Raw genomic sequence first — 5,627 nt, 5'->3', positions numbered from 1 at the left:
ATTGAAACCAACAAAAGATAGGGACTAAAAAATTAAACCCTAATATGATTTAAAATAATGGAAGTCCAAACAACAAATTCAGCCAAAGACTGCCAATAGGGAGCTGGATGGAATGGCACAATGAATGAAATAGAGAGAGAGTTCGTGGTGTTACATGTCAGGAAAAAAAGCTTCTAAGGGAACTGAGGCCAGTATTAAAACATCAAACTATTTTATAAGAAAAACAAAAAAGAAAAAAGGAAGAAATAACACAGCATAACAATGGTTAAACAGTGAAACTTCTATTCATCTTGGTGTATACTTGACTCTGTAAACACAGTAGAAGAGCTGCATGATCTTGGCAAGCCACTACCTTCTCAGCTCTGTTTTTGTTTTGTTAGTGAAATAAGGTGGTGACTAACTACATTATAAAATACAGTATTTTCAATAAGAGGCTGAAAATCTGCTTACATGGATTTTCTACTGAGCTCAAGTGGTTGGCGCCTTTAACCCCTGTGTTGTTCAAGGGTTGACTATATTTAGTTTGATTTTAAAACAAGATACTTTTTTTGAGAATACATATGTAGTAGATCTGGAATACCAAAGCTCTCTTTATCTGAGGGTGTTCTGCAATCCAGCATGCATGGCCTACTTTATATCAGACACCTTTAATGTCTTCCTGTGAATCTTCTCAGTTTTATTTTTCTCTCTATTCCTTCTCCTTCTCATGTTCTCTTCCATTGTAACTTTGCTTTTTATTTTTCCCACAGTATGTCTCATTCCATGTCCAAAACTCTTAAATACTGCTTTCAGCACGTCCTGCTTCATATTATCAGGACTTCCTAGTTCAGACTAGAGAGATATGACTAGGTTTCTCAGGTTATATTTTTGAGCCAAGATACATCATAATTTATGGGACTACTTCTCAATGTCCTGCTCCTTGGGGAAGGTATTACCCCTGGTTGATTCAGCAACTGTTGGCATGCTTAAGAATCATACAACACCAAATAAATATAGAAGGTGGCCTAAGTATGTCTATTAATAATGCATCCTTTACTTAACAGCATTTACACTATTCCTCCAGTACTTAGAATGTCAAAGATATACCCTCTCATACATTGCTAGTGAAAATTGTCACAACTTTCTGGATTTGGCAACATCTACTAAAATCACAAATACACATATATCTCTGATCCTGCATTTTAACTTCTAGGAGTCTCTTCAATAAGCACAATCTCCCTGTGGTAATTGGTATATGTATATATACACACACATACAAGATTGCAGCATGGTTTGTAGTATCATAGATTAGATGATTCTTAATTTGCATTAATCAGAAACCCAATTAACAAATATGCTACATCCATGTAATGGAATATTCTGTGGAAAATATATTAAAGATTTTATTAAATTATAACATGAAATTTTCTTTACAATGTAGTATTAAAAACAAATACGGTGCTGGTTTTTATATTATGGATGTATATACATTTTTTTGCTTGTACATGTTCAATATGTTTCAGAGATAAATAAAGTTTCTAATTTGTTGCTTCTTTTGTTCTCAAGGTGACTAGGAGACAGATGAGTGTTGGGAGAATTTTTGCTGAATTCAATTTTGAAAATTACATTTTAACTCATTAAATGAAACTGTCTATTCAAACATTATTTTGAAAAAGAATAAAAGAAAATCACCATAGCTTATAGGGAGAATAAATTATAAAAACTTAACTTCAGAGACCATTTAGGAGGCTCTTGAAATCATGAGAGATGATGCTATTTTGGATTAGTAGGCAGGTTTGAGACACATTTTGTAAGTAAAATGATACCATTTGCTAAAAAGACAGGACTTGGGGAAAGGGTGAGAAAACATGGGAGACTAAGTGTGGTTCTCAGGACTTTGACTTGATTAGCAGGACAGATGATGATACCACTCATAGGTATTGGGGAAACATTAGGGAAATAAGTGGAATGGACTCATGTGAATGCTTCTGGAGATTAGAAACTGCTTTCATCAGGTACTTCACTTTACTGTGAATGTTCCATCAGATAACTCAGAGCATAGGTGGGTATCTGAAACAACCTGGGACATGACAACAAAAACATGAGCATATGAGACATGTTCCTGCTTGTGTGGTAAATGTCGCATCTTGGGGTAGTCCTTACGGAAGGCTACGGGGTAGAGGGTTCTTTTGAGGAAGACCACTTAGGCTGAGAGATACAAGGACTTGAGAGGACTAGAATAAATGGGATATCTATGTAGGAAGCCTTAGGGTAGAAATAAACAAATAAAACAATTTGCCTCAGGAAGTAAAGAAGAACCAGAGCAGAATGGAGTAAAGAGCATAGAAAACTATTAAGGCTGGCAAATACTTTCAAAATGGACCAAGCCTAACAGATACCTGGGGAATACAAGCAAACAAACAAAAAAAAATCTTTAACAAAATTTTACTTAGACATTAAAAATCATTAATTTAGAAAAACTTATTTATTGTATTTAATTTTTGTACTTAATAGGCTAATTATTTTGTATAAACAATTTACAGAAAAATTATTCACAGGTGGATATAGTTAGGGTGGTTTTATAGCACAGCAGTGCTTTCAGTATATTTATTGTTAAAATACAGAGCTTTAAATGCTAAATGGATTTTAAATTAAAATGATACACACACAACAAGTGAATTAAATTTTATATGAGAAGTATCAGAATAGTGTTAAAGTGGAGTACATAAGAGGAAAAAAGCAATTTAGTTAAGAAAATAGAAAATTCCCTTAATGACATAAATGATGGAAGGGAATGCCGAATGCTCATACTGTGTACTCTAGGTATTTTCTCTTAATGCCAGGCAATAGAGCAAACAAGACATTTTTATTAGATTTTTTTCAACATTTTTGTCACAGAGTGGCAATTTGTATCTATTTGTAATTAAAATAGCATTAAGCAAGCAGCACTATTTTCAAGTTATACAATATTTTACAGTAAAGATCTCATATGAAAACCTTCACTAAGTCAATAGACTTAATTATATAATAGGTATTACTGTGTCCCACTGTGAAAACAATGATGCATTCTCCAATTACTCTAAAAAAAAAACATTCAGTTTGCTATTTATTCATATACAGCCTTTGATTATATCTTAATTGATTCATGCATGTGTGATTTGTCTGAACAACAACTGAAAACTTATGGAATAGAAGGATTACAAATATTTCACACTTTGTTTTTTTTTTTTCCTAGATTCCTTTCATTTTTAAAAGCCAGTGAGCAGCTACAGATGCAATTAAAAAGGAGACAAGTTACAAAAAGGAGACAAGAAAGAGCAAAGACACACCCTTCATTCTACAAAGCAGAGTCTACTAGTGCTCCCCCAACAACACCCCGTTGAAAGCTTAGCTCCCCGTGCCCGTGCCCGTGCGTGTAGGAGTTCTCTCCATTCTTGTGTGGGGACACCAGACAGGATTCAGGCATGGCTGAGATCAAAGTTGACTGTTCGGGTCCTAGACTTGAGTGGGGGTCCATTACTCTTAACCTGTTCCAGGCTGTGCTGCATTCCATAGCCGAAGTAGATAGCAAACCCAACCAACATCCAGACTCCAAATCTGGCCCAGGTGCCAGCTGCCATCTGCATCATAAGGTAAAGGTTCACAAAGATGTTCATAAGTGGGAGGAGAGGCAAAGCAGGTACCTTGAAGTTAAGGGGAGTGGAGCTCTGTGGCTGCCTCCAGATGACCCCAGTGACACCCATAATGAATGTGAGGAGCAGTACAACCACAGCAATCCACACTGGATCTCCAGAAAACAGTGGGGCCGACCACTGTGCCAGCACCAGGCAAAGGACACTCAGCAGCACAGCAAGCAGCAAGGAACAAACATAGCTCGGCCGGAGAGTGCCGTGGGAGCGGAGTTGCATGGACAAAACAGGGCCCGTGAGGTCAGCTCTTCTGTTCCTTGCGTGTCCTCCTGCAACTCCAGTTCATCTTCCTCGATCCTTGTCTGCTGGCCAGGCTGATACCTGAGAATGAGAACACAAATGGACACCAGGGAGTAAGCCAGCAGGGTCCCAATCGACATGAGGTCCACGAGGTCGGCGAGTTTAAAGAGGAACGCCATCAGTGCTGCAGTAATGCCAGAGACCACAGTGGCTACGACCGGGGTGCGTGTGCCGCTGTGGATCTTGGCAAGGAAATGGAACAGGAGGCCATCCTCCGCCATTGCGTAGATCACCCGAGGCATGGGAAACATTGAGCCCAAGAGGCTGGTAGAAAGAGCACAGAGGGATCCAATCGCCACAGCATAGCGGGCAGGGGTCCATCCAACATGGAGAAATGCCTCAGGCAAGGGACTCTCAGGTTGAAGCTGATAATAAGGCATCATCAGCATGAGAGCGGAGGAAACACCAAAATACGCCAAGAAGCAGACGGACAGTGAGATCACAATACCCAGCGGGATGGAACGCTGAGGATTCCGGGCCTCTTCCCCGGTGGTTGCGATACAGTCAAAACCAACAAATGTGTAGAAACAGGTAGCCGCTCCACGGAGAATCCCCTCAAAGCCCAAAGGCACAAATCCTCCAGAACCCAGACGGCCCAAGCTGTGGGTATTATTGTACGTATCCACGGCCAGTTTGTAGTCCTCTTCTGTGAGCTTCCAGTTGTGCAGGTCCCCTTTGACGAAGCCAGAGACGATGACAAAACAGAGGACCAGAAGGTTCATCACTGTAAACACTTTGGTGACGAAGGCCAACTCGCTAGCCCCCAGAGCCAGCAATCCAGTGAGCAACAGCACAAGGCCCAAAGCAAAGAAGTCTGGATATTCTGCGAGGACATGGAGAAATTTCAGTGAGACGCTCCCCTGCAGGCTGTGAGAGATGTGCTTCCCAACCAGGTTGTCAAAAGCTGAGCTCCAGGCCCGGGCTACGCTGGCCGTACCGATGACATAGGAGAGGATGAGGTTCCGGCCAGTGGTGAAGGCCCAGAGTTCACCCACAGTAACATAGCTGCAGAGAGATGCAGAACCAGACCGGGGAACCCAGGCACCAAACTCTGCATAGCACAGCCCAGCCAACACAGAAGATAGAGCGGCCACCAAAAAGCAGATCACAATGGATGGTCCTGCTTTATCTCTGGCCACCTCGCCAGCCAGGACATACACGCCTGCACCCAATGTGCTGCCCACACCCAGGGCCACTAAATCCACGGTGCTCAGACATCTGGAAAGGCGAGTCTCAGCCATGCCTGGCTCCAGTGTACGTCTGCGTGCCAGCTTAAGTCCAAATCTGCGAAGTTTCTGCAGTAGCATTCTAGATGGGATTGAAGAGGATGCTAGGATCAGGGAGCTGTTAGTCTTCAGCGAGGCTGAGTTAAGGCGAGTTGGTTTGGAGATGCCGAGTTCTCTAGCTCAGGCTTCAAAGCCGCTGCATATATTTCACACTTTGAATACACACCAATGATATGTTCAGACAAGGTTTTTAGAAATACAGAAGCAGAATGAAACAACAGAAAGATCTGGTAAAAAAAAAAATGCATGTGCATGATTAGAGTCTCTGTCTCTCTCTCTCTGTTTCTCTCTCTTTGTCTCTCTCTCTCTTTCTCTCTACCTCTCTCTCTATCTCTCTCTGTGTCTCTTCTCTCTCTCTCTCTCTCTCTCTCTC

The 5,627-nt window shown here is 41.1% G+C and overlaps 1 pseudogene; it reads right to left on the bottom strand.

Annotated features, from left to right (window-relative positions):
- Positions 1–3,385: 3,385 nt before the first annotated feature.
- On the bottom strand, positions 3,386–5,359 carry LOC150020074 (cationic amino acid transporter 3 pseudogene; annotated as a pseudogene).
- Positions 5,360–5,627: the final 268 nt, after the last annotated feature.

This window comes from Furipterus horrens, unplaced genomic scaffold (genome assembly GCF_987537825.1).
Source record: "Furipterus horrens unplaced genomic scaffold, mFurHor1.1.pri manual_scaffold_2, whole genome shotgun sequence".
Lineage (NCBI taxonomy): Eukaryota > Metazoa > Chordata > Mammalia > Chiroptera > Furipteridae > Furipterus > Furipterus horrens.
The sequence above is the reverse complement of the archived record's forward strand: the minus strand, read 5'-3'. Positions and strand labels throughout refer to the sequence as shown.